Raw genomic sequence first — 14636 nt, 5'->3', positions numbered from 1 at the left:
TGCGTGCGGGTGTCCACTCGCGCGGGCCGGGGCGCGCGGCTGCCCCTCCGAGGGAGCACTGCGGCGCCGCTTTTCTCGCTTGCAAGGCCGGGCGATGGTCGCCTGCGCCCCGCGCGCCAAGAGCTCCGCGGGAAGATGGATCGCCAGTGTTAATTTGATAATGGACAATAGAGTCTCTCCTGCGAGAAAGTGGCTCGGTGCCGCGGCGTTCTGGGCCGCCCGAGCGTCCCGGCCCAGCCGACGCCTGGGGGCAGCTAGCTGGAGGAGTTGGCGTCGCCTGACTCGTGACAGGTTACCAGGCCCGGCCCGGGAGTCTTGCTGGACGTTGAAGACGTGTTCTGAGAAGTGCTGCCACTGGGGGCCAGGCCCAGGCCGGTGTGTTTGGGCGGTGCAGGGCTGCCCTCCTGAGTGTCTTTGCTCAATTCAGGGATACAGTGAACTTACTGGATGCCCAGAGCCAGCCCCAGCCTCGGGAGCATAGTGTCCAGGCGCGGGTCCCTTTGCCCCTGTGCAGACGCTGGCCCCCGAAGTGTGCTTTGTACCTACCAGAAGTCCCACCGGGAGGGAAGGGCGTTCTCCAGCGGAGGCGTCTCGCTTTCCTATGTCTGCAGGGGGAGGCCCCTGAAGCGGAGGGTTCTGTTGCCTGTAAGGGGGGCAGGATGCTTGGGTGGAACACCCCTCTTCTCCCACCTCGCGTGTCAGGCCATGGCCTTCCAGAACAGCTACAACAGCAGTCTGCCTTCCCGGGCTGTGCCCTCTGCATTTTTGGTGGCTCTCATTTCTCTGCTTCCAGGCTGCTGAAATATTTCCTTGCTTTGTCCCTTTGGTCCTGCCAAGACTCACCTGGGGCACCAGGTGGCATGTGCGTGGGCGGTGTGGAATCATATCCTGGCCACAGTTAAGCAGCACTTTCTCTCCTCTCAGCGCTATGGGCCAGTGATGGTAAAAGGCCTGCAGGGTGGCTTGTCCATGATACAGATTCGCCGGTAAGACCTCTATTGAGGAACACTGATAATGGCCCGAGGCCACCAGGAATGTGCCTGAAAGCCTGGTGCTTGCGTTGCCCAGCTTCTTCCCTCTGTGCGGGAGAGGGTATCAGCCCACAGAGAGACTTTGCCTTGGCACTGTGCAGTCTGAACTACTAACCCCGAAGTGCTTTGGTTTGAAACTTGGCCAGTTAGGTGGAGAAGGTGGATGTTGTGTTACTGAGCCCTTGGCATTTGGCAGCCCTGTAGACTTGAACCATGTCCCAGCCGGGCTGGCTGACTGGCAGACTATCCCCATGAGGGACTTGCTAATTCCAAGGGAGGATCCAGATGGAGCTCTAGGCTTATGGGGTCCTGGCCCTTTGTGTGTGTCTGTCTCCCATGAGGACACCTGGCTGCTTTGTTGGTGACTTCAGATGTTCCTAGATTCCTCAAGAGACTGGCTCTGTCTGCCTCTGCATGACTTGTGGCGGGAGGCCGTGGGACCTGCACCCATTTGCTGCTGATCGGGTGCTGTTGCAGGAAGGTTCCTCCAGAGCTCCAGCTCTGCGCCTGTTACGGTAGCTGTGAAGGCTGCACTGTGCTCGTTTCAGATGGCTCTTCCTGCCTCTTTGGCTGCATCCACAGAAGTCTGATGAAACCCTGTGAAAGGGGGCCCCAGGTATTGAAGGCACCTGGCTGAGAGCCTCTCTTGCTGTGTGGAGACCTCTGGCTGAGTGAGGTTCACAACACTTCATTTTAATTTCCCATTGTAGAAGCCAAGCTCTGGGGCCTCAAGCACTTCCAGCAAAGCAGTTTGACTTTCTAGCAAGAGGATGTGGTTGCATTTTTCTTTCTTCCAAAAAAAAAAAAAAAAAAAGCTTGGTTCCTAGATGATGTGGTTTTTTTCTTGACAGCTTGATGCCTACCTTTACGATTTGAGATTCTAGTCCCATTCTTGGCCAGAATCCTTGTCATTTTTAATAAGGCTTAAAATCAGTGGGTGAGTCCTGTTAGGGACTGGGGTGATGCTGTGATTTTTCTCTTAGAAATAGGGATGTCTAGATTGTGTAGGACTGTAGTTAATTTAGTGACGCTTAAGAACTGCTCACACATGCTACTGTTCTTTGCATGTTCTTCTGTTATCAACAGTGATACCACCTTTCATTTCTGTAGAGCTTGAACAGAAATATTCTTGCATCCATAATCTCATTGTGTGGCTTCACCAACCCTGTGAGGGAAGGTGGGTAGCTTTGTTATCCTCATTTTATGGAGGAGTGGGTGTAGGTTCAGGGAGGGATAATGACCTCCTGAACATTTCACTGAGATGGTTTAAAGTCTGATCTGAACCAAGGATCATTTGAATGGAGTTTCTGTCTCCAGATTGCATGTGGATTTCAGGAACCAGGGCTGGCAACTGAGCCTGCGCTGTAACAGCACAGTAACTGAAGAGGGCTCGCCCGAGGAGCTGCCCCTGCCTGTGTGTGCACCTTGGGGGTTTTAAAGTCTAACCATTTCTGATCAGGACAGCATGTGCACATCATAACAAAGGCCTTAAAAAATCACTTATACCACCAAATAGAAAACTGGCCTCATTTTAGATTTCCAGCTAGGGTTTTTTTCTTTTTTCCTTCCTCCCTATGTACATACACAAAATTGGGGTCTGACTTTCAAAGCTTCTTGACTTCCATGATGTGGGCACTTTTTAATGTTATGAAAAGCTTTTGAGGGTAGGGTTTCTCTTATTGGCACAATATTCCTGCATTTGGCTGCACCCTACTTAAAATTTCCCTGTTTTCTGTAGTCTTCAGGAACTTCTGCTGTTGGAGTGAAGTACGGCCTTGTCCAAGGGAGGGAAGGAGGTTTTGACTAATGCTCATTTCAGAGCAGGTTGAATTGGGTCTGGGTTGGAACATCTCTTTAACGATGGACTAAATATGTTGAAGTTGAAAGAGCCCACCAAGGCTCCCAAATAACAGATCTGGACTCCTGTTTGTAGGCATGGGATGTGTCGTTTTGCCCTCAGTCTTGTTTTAAAACATTAGCTTGTCAAAAGAGAACTTTTTTTCAATACTTATTTTGTACTTTGAGAGGTTTACTCCCTCCCACCCCCCACCAAATGGCTAGAGTTTAAGGGAGCCTTGCTGACTGTTCCGGATTTATCTGATCAGAATTCTGGGGTGTCCCATGGGGCACGGTGTGCTGTGAAACATGGCCGCACAGCTGTATCGTCTCTGGAGCCTCTGTGCCCAGAAATGAGCCGGAGACCCACCTCGCCTCCAGTTTCAACAGCACATGTTAGTTTCCCCCTCTGGTTCTCCCTAGGAAGGTCCATCTGGGGTTGATGGCATTGAGGTAGATGAGTCAACTGCCTTTCTTGTTAAATGAAGCTTGTTCTTTCAAGGGTAAAGCCTCTCTTAGCAGTCGCACATCATCATTGAGCTTGCCAGCAGCAGGACCATGATGCAAGTGATAACTCGGCCAGCTCATTCAGCTGGGCAGCGCGATTCCCAGGTTCCCAGGCATGGCTGGGAACACTGGCCTTCCTCTGAGGTTGAGCCCTAAGCCAGCCCTCACCCCTCCATACCCCCCCAACCCCCATCCTCACCAGGTGGCTGAACAGAGGAAATCCAAGCTCTCCACTGGCCTGGCCCGGCCTGGTACTTGGCAGGAGAACCCTGCCCTGCAGTTTTTAAGGGCATTTTCAAAGGGAGATTCCGGGGCTCCTTAGGAGTGTCTGAGCCCTAGGGTTTGGGGGACCCGAGAAGACGGGGCAGGGTTCCCCACTTTGTCCCGTGATACAGCTGCTTTGTTGAGCATCAGTGACCCGCAGAGCTCAGAGTGTCTAATGTACATGATCTCAGTTCGTCCTGCAGCGATCCTGTATGCAGACGCCCTGCTGAGGCCCACAAAATGTGAGACACTTGTGCAGGAGCTGTGAGCTGGACCCGTCCAACTCACCTCTGTCGCCATAGGAGTTAGAAGTGGAGCCCCTGATTCATACTTCCCACAGGCGGTGTGTGCAAAGCATCCCAAGCTTGCTTCCTCCATCCAAGGCAAGAGGGTATGAGAAGACCCCAAATAACTGAAAGTATTGTGTTCTCTGTAAAGCTGCTGACTGTGACAAAACTTACAGAAGCGTTTGTTTTCATATGGAAATGTATTTAGTCTGCTTGATGCAGGTGTGCCTGTTTAGGGAAACAAACATTTTTCATTTCCTGCCACGGATAAGTGTCATGTTTCTTTGTCACCATTGGCCATGTTCATAATCCTCCAAGTTGAATGAAGGGTGGCAGGTCTGCATGCTCCTCCTTAAAAATAACGCTCAGTTGGCATTCAGTTGCTTCCAGGTGAGCTCTGGTACCTTACCCGGCACCCAGGGTCTCCACAGTGCGGGTGTTCTCTGTGAGTCCAGCTTATTCGTGCTTCTTACCTGTGGCGCCTGTGCTCTTTGAGATGCCACCTTCCCTGCCTGTTGCCCTGGTCTGTGTTGGTGTCATCCATGACCAGCCTTGCCTCATGAGATTTAAGGCCCTCCTGCTCTCTGCCCACCCCATTTGGCTCACCTGCTTAACCCCACCCCAGCTGGGAGGACTGGAAGCTGGTTGAGGGCAGAAATCAGGTCTTGTTCATTTTCGTATCCTCAGTGGTTTGAGAGATCATGCCTGGCCCTTGAAGGATGCCCAGGGATTGTTTGCTGGCTGGCTGACTTGCCAGAGGGTCCTTTCAAAAGCTCCTTCTTGGTAGGATAAACAGTGTTTGTATGCTGCAGAAGTGAGGGCACTTTGAAACGTTCCCAGAGCACAGGAGTTAGGGTTAGATATACCTTTTGGATTTGGTGGGTTAGCTTGGTGGGAACTCAGTGTCATGTGGTGTTTGGGATGAAGGTGAAATTTTCTTTACTGTATGTAGGAGAAGCAAAAGATTTGCCTGCTAAATCTTGGCAGCTTTTTCAGATCAGCTGTCTACAACAGGTTGGTGTTTATGTTGGGTGTAAGTGAATTTCAGACATAGAATCAATATTGAGAGGACAAACAGGTGACAGCCTGTGTCACTGCCATGATGTTGTACCTTCAGTGTCACACTGAGAGCAGTGAGTCTCACACATGTGTGTCAGGTTGCATTGAGGGCTGGGGGAAACAGATTGCCGGCCCCGCCCATACCCTCTGAGTTTCTAGTTCTGTAGGTTTGGAGCAGGAGCCAAGGATGTGCCTCTCTAACAAGTGTCCTGAGGATGCGATGCCCTGGTCCAGGGACCAGCCTTGGGGAAGCATTGATGTGGCATCTTCTCTGGGCCATTACTACTTCTTCCAAGCTGCACTTGTAGCCAGCGGGGAGGGTTTCCTGTCAGCCCACTGAGGGTTGCAGGTGAAGATACCAAAGGCCAGCGGCTCAGGGAGATACTTGTGGTGACACAGGCTAAGTGTGGTGGAGGAGGGTTTTAAACTAGGTCCGAATGGTTTCATGCTGGTGTTCATGTGGTCTCTGTGATGCTATTTGAAAAGGAGCTGAACGCTAGGTGAGGAGACCTGTCGGGCCAGACCCCCTTAAATTTCATTAGGGATGTCACCAGATTCAAGAGACTGGAGAAGAGACCTAGAGCCAGCAAACAAAAGACGGAGGGCTCATTAGGGGAATTTACCTACAGAGCGGTCGCTGGAGGCGGGCTGGGTGGGAGAAGCACTGCTGCCTGCTTTCGGAAAGCGTGCAGTTGAGACAGCATTTTCACTCAGCACCCTCCAGGAGCCACCACCCAGTGACCTTCTTTTAACCCAATCAAAGCGCCTCAGTACCCTGGATGGCCTGCGTTCCACGGGACAGGCTAGGGGCTTAGATGTTCCTCAGAGATAAGGAATGAGGCTCTGCTTTGGCCACTCCCAGATTCCTTAGCTCGGAATCCCGAACACACGTTCAGGTGCACCTGCCGTGCAGGGCCATTCTCAGGGTGTGCTTCGGTCTCTGCTGTCAGGTGCATCTGCCCCCGACCGGGCTGCGTTTCTGTGACACGGTGGCAGGGCGGATGGACATTGCCAAAAGAATCTGGTCGAAGGGTGGAGGCAGCTGATGTCCATTTCCTTCTAGTCTCATTCTGTGGTTTTGCGGATTTATCTTCTTGCCTTTTGGAGATTGTTGCTTTTTAATGTAGTCTCATGTATATTTCGATGGGATTCTTCAATATTCACTTATATGATAATATGGCAGATGACACATTTTGTTACCAATATTTCCAAGCTGAAAGGGCATTTCCGTGAAACAGAGGAGCTAGATATTCCTAGTAGCTTAAAAGAGCTGTTAGGGGGCCCGAAGGAAGTGACTGAGAAGGGAGAGAAGCAGTGAGGGCAGCCGCAGGAACCTTCAAAACAAAACCTGCAGCCCTCTTGCTACCACCTCTTGTTTTTTGCCTAAACCGGGCATTTTATTTTGTTAAGATGAAAATCCCTAATTTTACATCCTTTTTTTCGTGTGCCCTGCAGGTGTTTACAGTTTGTGAGTCTCACTCTGCCTTGTTTTAACCACTGATTTCGTTTTGTCTCATGCCTCTCTACACTCTAGCAAACCTGTGTCCCCCTCCCTGCCGCCTTCCCAGTTCTCCAGACCCTTCCAGTCCTTAGCTTAAGTGATTGAGTCTGGTAAAGCGGATGAGGCTTAGCTATTTTTAAAATCCAGGGTTTGAGGTTCTGATCTGGTGCTTAGCCACATAATTCCTTCCCTTTGTTAAGTACCTTTCTCTGAGAAACAAAATGCACTCTACAGATGTTAATCTCTAATCTTTGCAGCATCTGTTATTTTTGTTCAGGGGTATGAGTGCTTTGTGTGTGCTTCAGAGAGCCCTGGCCTAGAAGCCCTGTGCTTCTCGGGCTGAGAGGATTTGGGGGTCCCGTTTCATAGTGTGGGCTTATGTCTTTCCCAAGATGCATGACCACCCATCGGGAGGCAGGGCTGGCATTGTCTGTTGGGTCCAGTCCCTCTATCTTCCAGGGCCTTTCTCATCACAAATGACCAGAAAGGCCCTGGAAGATACAGGGAGTGGACCCAACAGACAATGGGTATCGTGCTTGTGTCTGGGACCTGGGGAGGGAAGGAAAGCAAATGCCACCCCCTGCAGAAGAGATCGTTTGAATAACCAACCAGATAACTTGTTTGTGTGCGAGGTTGGGACATTTTCCATAAAGAGCAGACTAAATATAGGCTCGAGGGTGGGGGCCGGGGCTGGGGAGGGGGCTGTCACCGCTCGCTCCAGTGTTGTTTCTTCCGTTGGTAACCAGAACTTGCCACCAGCCCCGAACAGGTGGCCACCCTGCGCTCTCTGGGAACAGATTGGTGTTTTTGTTTAACCAGGGGCTCATTTGCAAATTTCACACTTCTCCCGCTGTTTGATGGGGATTGTCTTTTTTTGGGCTGCAGTGTTGGAGTATTTGTACAGTGTTTCTACACAAGCAACTGTCTAATCTTTAAAAACTGCTCATGCCGTCTGGTTGTCATTAGCATCATGGTTAGAAGCTCTTTATTTCCTTTTTTTTTTTTTTAAGGGTGGGAAAACACTTTTCATGGTTCTGGGAGAAGAATTTCAAATAATTACTGGCCATGTTCACAAATGATTTATGTTTGGTCTTAGAAATGTCAACATTCAACAGGCTCTAGCAAATACAACCATGTTGATTCCCAGCTTAGGACCTATTCTCACTCAGATAATAGTCCTAAAGGCAGAACAGCGTCTTTAGAAAGTACATTTAGCTTCAATTCAGTAAGTTTTAGTTTTAGCCAATATGGACTTAACAGTATTGAGGATACTTGAAATAAGTTAAAAAATTAAAAACAAAATATGAATGCCTGCAACACATAGCCACAAGACCTACTCTTGTTTCAGAAAAGAGTTCTCACTTCTTAAATGTCACCTTGGGGGCATGCCCTCTGTGTGACGGTGCCCTGCAGCAGGATTGGTATTGTTGGAAGTGCTGGCTAGCTTATGTAATGAAAAAGAAATTGATTTGGAAAGAGCTGATTGCCCTGAACTTCCATCCTGTTTGTGTGTCGAGCTGCCCTTTTCAGTGGGGGAGAATCCAGCCTGTTTTCCAGGGAGGGCGCTTCCGGAAGCCTGCCTGCCCACCCTTGGTTGTTGTTTTGGAAGGACTCTCTGGGGTGTTGCCGTGAGCCGGATCGAGTGTCTGCTTCTGTTCTGACACTGCTCCTACTGGAAGTTCAGGCTGGTGAACCTGATTTGGGAGGGGGTGGTGTGGTTGGTGGGGAACAGCATTGTGTTAATTTTAGCTTCAACAATCAAGCCTGGGTCTTGGAGTGTTCATGTAGTACTTGAAGTTTGGGTTTGGAATTGGTGGGACTGAGACCACTTCAAACTCTCTTATTTCTTAAAACTTTTCAGTACTTATTTTTGAGACAGAGTCTCACTCTGTGGCTCAGGCTGGAGTGCAGTGGCACTTTTGGGGCTCACCATAGCCTCAACCTCCAGAGTCAAGTGATCCTCGCACCTCAGCCTCCCACATAGCTGGGACTACAGGTGTGCACCACGTCTGGCTAATTCGTTGTATTTTTAGTAGAGACAGGGTTTTGCCATGTTGCCCAGGCTGGGCTTCAACTTCTAGACTCAAGCAGTCCACCTGCCTCAGCCTCCCAGGTGCTGAGATTACAGGCATGAGCCACCACGCCTGGCCTAATTTTTAATTTCGAGACAGTCTCTCTCCTTCAATCAGGCTGAAGTACAGTGGCACGATCATAGCTCACTGAAGCCTTGCCCTCCTGAAGCGATCCTCCTGCCTCAGCCTTCCAAGTAGCTGGGACCACAGACACATACCACCATGCCCAACTAATATATTTTTTAAAAATTTTTTGTAGAGATGGGGTTTTACTATGTTGCCTTGGCCCCCCGAAGTCTTAGAATTACAGGCTTGAGCCATCACACCCAAGCCTCGTGCTCCCTTTTTCTGACACGTCACATAAAGATGCCCGAGTGATGAAGGAGAAAGTTTTCACAAACTGAACACGTGTGACCAGCATCCTGTTCAGTGGCCAGCACAGATCCACCTGTCTTGAGGGTCGTTAGAAATTGTAGTGCTCGTTTATTGATCTCTTCTGCTGGTGGCCTGCATTTGAGTGGTTGCGTGTTTGGGGCGATCATGAATAGCACCACTGTGCAGATTCTTGCGTGCCTTTTGGTGCCCATCTGGCCTCATTTCTGCCTGGTGTGTGCTAGGCTGTGTCTCTTTCTCTCTGCTGTTTGGATGTAGCTGCTCTGAAGCCGTTCCTTCAGCCCAGCAGCCCCTACCTGGGGAAACCTTCCAGTGCTTTCTAGGTTCATTTTATGACACTCAGGATGGCCATTTGTCTCCCTCTGCTGATTTTCATTCTTTCAGTTGTTTGTTCATAAACAAACATTTGCATGGCTGATACATTTCCAGCACTGTCTTGGAGATTAGGTTTTTAAACTTTCGGGTTGTCTGCAGGCTGTTAATTCCTTGTTAGTTGAATAATAAGGGCTCTGTGAATGGAGCTTCATGAGTGAAATCTCTCACCAGGAAGAGGGTGCAGTTCCCCTGGGGCTGGAACGGGCCCCCTTTGGTTCTCCTTGGCTCCTGGCAGAGCTCAGTCATCAGCTGGGGGACTCTTTCTGGCTGAGCCCCAAGCAGCCCCAGCCCATCTCCGTGCTGGGTGTTAGATAACCCACCGGAACTGTGTCGGTATTTGAAAGGAAATTCGTTCTGTATGCTTGGGCTCAACTGTGTTATGGCTTTAATAGTTACGTATTAGCATTATTCAGTTTTTGTTGTTTGTAGTAATTATGCTGAAGACAACAAAAGGAAAAAAAGCTAAGTGTTGCCAACTCATGGGGCAATTTTCTTTGTTCCGGCGGCCGTGTCCTGGCAGCTGCCCATCCCCCTCCATAAAGGCCAGGGCTAAACAAGGCCAGAGCCAGGAAGGACAAGGGGGCCATGGGTTGAGGGCAGTGTGTGCGTGTGTGGACTTCTTTGGTGGCTTTGCAATGGCAAATATTTATTTTGAGGGATGGTAGTGGGAGGACCAAGTTTATACTCACTTTGTTTAGTACGGGAAGTGGCTAATGTGGGAATCAATGGACAAGATTTTATCAAGCCCCTGTCCTGGGCAGAGCCCCGTGTTTGAACCTGGGAGAACAGGCAGATGTATGGGACATTCAGGGGCCTTCAGACCTCACCCAGGAGGCCACTGATACACACAGAAACCACAGCCACAGAAGGCTGTGTGGGAGGGGCCTGGGGGATGGGGCGGAGTCCAGGAAGGGATCCTGGAAGTCAGGTAGGAGTCAGGAGGGCTTTCCAGGCCAGTGGCTACTAGGACTGGAGCATCCAGAACAGAGTCTCTTCAGCCTGGGAGAGTAGGGTGGGTTACCAAATGATGGGTGATCCTTGGCAGCCCTGGGAGCCCTTTTATTGGATGGCAGGAACTACTGGTTATGGATCCCGCTTGGAGAGGGAGTGTATTTTTTTTTTTTAGATGGAGTCTTGTTCTGTTGCCCAGACTGGAGTGCAGTGGCTCGATCTCAGCTCCTGCAACCTTTGCCTCCAGGTTCAAGTGATTCTCCTGCCTCAACCTCCTGAGGAGGAGGACTGCAGACCTGGCTAATGAAGCTCCCGGCTGATTTTCGTATTTTTAGTAGAGATGAGGTTTCACCATGTTGGCTAAGCTGGTCTCGAGCTTCTGACCTCAGGTGATCTGCCCACCTTGGTCTCCCAAACTGCTGAGATTACAGATGTGAGCCACCGCGCCCAGCCTGGAGTGCTTTGATATCTAGCTGTTACCATGTGGGATGGAGATGCTGGTGGCCAGGGGTCTGGGCTTTGAACAGCATCAGGGCTGTTGTAAGGGAGGGGGCTCATTGCAGTCTGTGTTTCCAGAAATGTGTGTTTAGAAGATCCATTTTCCATGGTTACTGTTACCTTGGCTCTTGTTACATAAGTTTTGTTAGATCCAGATACTAATTTTTTTTTTTTTTTTTTTTGTAAGTTTTTTTTTTTTTTTTTTTTTGAGATGAAGTCTTGCTCTGTCACCCACTAGAATGCAGTGGCGTGATCTCAGCTAACTGCAATCTTTGCCTCCTGGGTTCAAATGATTCTCCTGGCTCAGCCTCCTGAATAGCTGGGATCATGCCAGGTGCCCACCACCACACCCAGCTAATTTTTGTATTTTTAGTAGAGATGAGGTTTTACCATGTTGGCCAGTCTGGTCTCGAACGCCTGACCTCAGGTCATCCACCTGCCTTGGTCTCCCAAAGTGTTGGGATTACAGGTGTGAGGCACTGCATCCAGCCCTATTTTTCTTTATTTTTAATTTTCTAAGCTTGGGTTTCAATATTATAAAAAATTTGAGGCGGGAAGCGGTGGCTGATGCCTGCAATCTCAGCTTTTTGGGAGGCCGAGGTGGGAGGATTGCCTGAGGCCAGGAGTTTGAGACCAGCCTAGGCACAGCGGCGAGTGGCTTTCGTACTAGCTACTTGGGTGGCTGAGGCAGGAGGATCGCTTGAGCTAAGGAGTAGCAGGCCGCAGTGAGCTATGATTGTGGCACTGCGCTCCAGCCTGGGTGACAGTGAGATCTTGTCTCAAAAAAAAAAAAAAAATTGAACCATGAGGACTGTGATATTGTCTTTTGGGGGCTTTCTGTACATAAAATTAGGAATTTTATTTAGAAACTTGAATTTATTTGTCCAAGAGTTTCTCCCTTGTTTTGAAAATACGATGCCACCTGGCACATTCTTGGATAGGCGCTGCCAGAAGCCGGGTCTGTGTGGGCAGGGCCAGTGAGACTCAAAGCCACACGTGAAGGCGCAGCGTGCACTTTTGCTTTCCTCAGCCCACATCCAGGCTCATCATCTTTCCCGTGTGGACGGTTTGCAAAGTGGGAGGGAATGAGGGCTGGGGCCTTGGGAAGTGAACGGCAGAGCAGGTGGCATGGAGACCTCAGCCATCTGCCCACAGGGTGTGGCAAAGTTTTTCTGATGCTTTTTTTTTCCAGTCTTGTGTACGTTATCAACTCTTGCAGGACTTGAGCTTGGAGGGAGTGGCCGCTTGCTGAGTCTGACTCCATGGAGCCCGTGGGCAGCCAGTCTTGATTGTGCTGGGGCTACCCAGCCTTAGGACTCCCTGCCGTTTCTCTAGGTGACTGCTCTGCAGGCATGAGTCGTCTCCTTAATGCCGAGCGTCGGTACCTGCACAGCCCTGAATGAAGCAGCTGCTCAGAATCTGTCTTGTCATCGATAGATGGACAGTTGCCAAGTGTCCCGTGTGCTGCACCCGTTGGTGCCGACTGACTAAGGAGTTTTTGTCCTCGTCACCCTGTCCCTGTGGTTCTATTCAGACATTAGTTATGAATCTGTGTTTAGGACGACAAGAGGTTAACAGTGAGGAGGATAAGTGAGAAGCTAGCAGGAGTATGGGTGGTAATGGCGGGGGAGTGCTGGCGGAGGGGTCGGGGCGCCCCTCTGGACTGGGACATAGGCCTGCTGCAGCAGTCGGGTGCGGTTTTGCCTTGTAAGTGACACCATTGCCTGCAGGCATCTCTGACAGCTGCTCCTGCTCCAGATTCCAGAAATTTCTGTGGAACATTTCCTGAACCATCCACCTGGTTTCTTCCCTTCCCCTCACTGAATAAAATCCATAATAGCACCTGCCACTTGACTGTTTGTGCAGGATGCCGTGTTCAGGGCTGGGTGCACTTTGTGTCATTTTATTATCCTGGTCACGGCCAGACAGGTGTAGAACCCCCATTTGGCAGGACAGGAACCCGAAGCCTGGAGCGTTTAAAGTCTTGCCCAAATCCATCCACTCCTGAAGGTGGCAGAGTCAGGATTTGAACTCAGGACCCATGGACACCAGCCGCCCCTGGGTTTTTATTTTTATTTAAAAAACCTTTAGGGGTACACATGCAGGTGTGTTATCTAGGTAAGTTATGTGTCATGGGGGTCTGGTGTACAGGTTTTGTCATCACTCTCTTAGTAAGCATAGCACCTGATAGGTAGTTTTCCAGTCCTTTCCCTCCTCCGACCCTCCACCCTCAAGTAGGCCTCAGTGTCTGTTCCTTTCTTTGTGTCAATGTTTAGCTCAAGTGAGAACATGGAATATTTGGTTTTCTGTTCCTGAGTTGGTTTGCTTATGATACTGGCCTCCAGCTCTATCCATGCTGTTGCACGGGACATGATCTCATTCTTTTTTATGGCTGCATAGTATTCCATGATGTATGTGTACCACATTTTCTTTATCCAGCCCACCATTGATGGGCATTTTGGTTGATTCCGTGTCTTTGCTATTGTGAATAGTGCCACAGTGAACACACACCTGCATGTGCCTTTATGGTAGAATGTATATTCCTTCAGATATGTACCAGGTAAAGCCACCTACAGTTTTGATGTTTTAGTAAAGCAGGAAAGGAAACTTCAAAAATCAGCCCATACCTCTGTGGAAGTATTTGGGGAATTCTCTCCGCAGTTTGCAGCTCTCCTGCAGATTTTGATTTGTGATTTGAAACTCACATTCACACTCAGTTTTTTACTCACCAAGGTTATAAAGAAAATAACAGCTGTTGGTTCACTTTGATTCCCTTGCTGAGAGCTGGTGGCGGCTGGGATGCTGACTGACGGTTTTGATGACATGAGGAGGAGGCACGGAGGCACGCTGACTGCCTGCGATGACAGGTTCTGCAGTCTAGGAGGAGGGAGGATTTTCAAACAGCCTGCCTTCGAAAATTCACCCGAGTTTAGGAAATCTGCAACACCTTTAATCCTAGCTAGTGAAAATACAGCTTAAATTTAAGACACACCAGTTCTGTGACGTTTTAATAATGGAGATGTTAGTAAGCAGTTCACTTTTTACACGTGTAAATAGAAGCTACTTTCCCTTGTGCTGTAATTAGCAAAAGAGGGAGAAAGGGGTGCCCTGGGCATCAAAGCGATTTGCCTGGGGTCACACAGGAAGGTGGCAGAGCCGGAAATGGCAGAACCCAGTGTATGGGCCTGATGCTGAGTGAGTCACCAAACTCTCCACCGCTTTAGTGGGGGGAGTGGTGGCTACACTAGCTGCTTCCCACTCGCTGGTGTCCTCGCAGCATGGGGTGTGTGCAGCACTGCCTGAGAGTGCTCACCTGCTTGAACCAGACTTACCTAGAGGGTGGTGTGAACTCATGTGATGGGAACGATTACTGGCAGTTACTGTGAAAATTATCGGTGGGTTTTATAGTTGCAGTGCTTTTTCTGCACTCATTTGATTTTTGTCTGCTACTTTATAGAGGTGTGATTTTTTTTTTTTTTTTTTTTTTTTGAGTCTGGCTGTGTCGCCCAGGCTGTAGTGCAGTGGTGCGATCTTGGCTCACGGTAACCTCTGCCTCCCGGGTTCCTGGGTTCAAGCAATTCTCCCGCCTCAGCCTCCTGAGTAGCTGGGATTACAGGCATCCACACCACGCCCAGTTAATTTTTGTGTTTTTAGCAGAGACAGGGTTTCACCATGTTGGCCTGGCTGGTCTTGAACTCCTGATCTCAAGTGATCCGCCCTCTTCAGCCTCCCAAAATGCTGGGATTACAGACGTGAGCCACCGCACTTGGCCAGAGGTGTGATTTACAGGAAGTAAACTCCAACTCCTGAAAGTTTACAATTTGATGAGTTTGGGCCTCTGAGGTGTGGAAGGTGACCATTC

The 14636-nt window shown here is 49.7% G+C and overlaps 1 protein-coding gene across 6 annotated transcripts in view; it reads left to right on the top strand.

Annotated features, from left to right (window-relative positions):
• The window catches only part of AGAP1 (ArfGAP with GTPase domain, ankyrin repeat and PH domain 1), a 616003-nt gene that overhangs the window by 885 nt on the left and 600482 nt on the right, over nt 1-14636 (top strand). The window lies entirely within an intron of this gene.

This window comes from Sapajus apella, unplaced genomic scaffold, assembly GCF_009761245.1.
Source record: "Sapajus apella isolate SASKATOON/1434 unplaced genomic scaffold, GSC_monkey_1.0 scaffold10, whole genome shotgun sequence".
NCBI lineage: Eukaryota > Metazoa > Chordata > Mammalia > Primates > Cebidae > Sapajus > Sapajus apella.
This window is presented reverse-complemented; position numbering and strand designations above follow the sequence as displayed.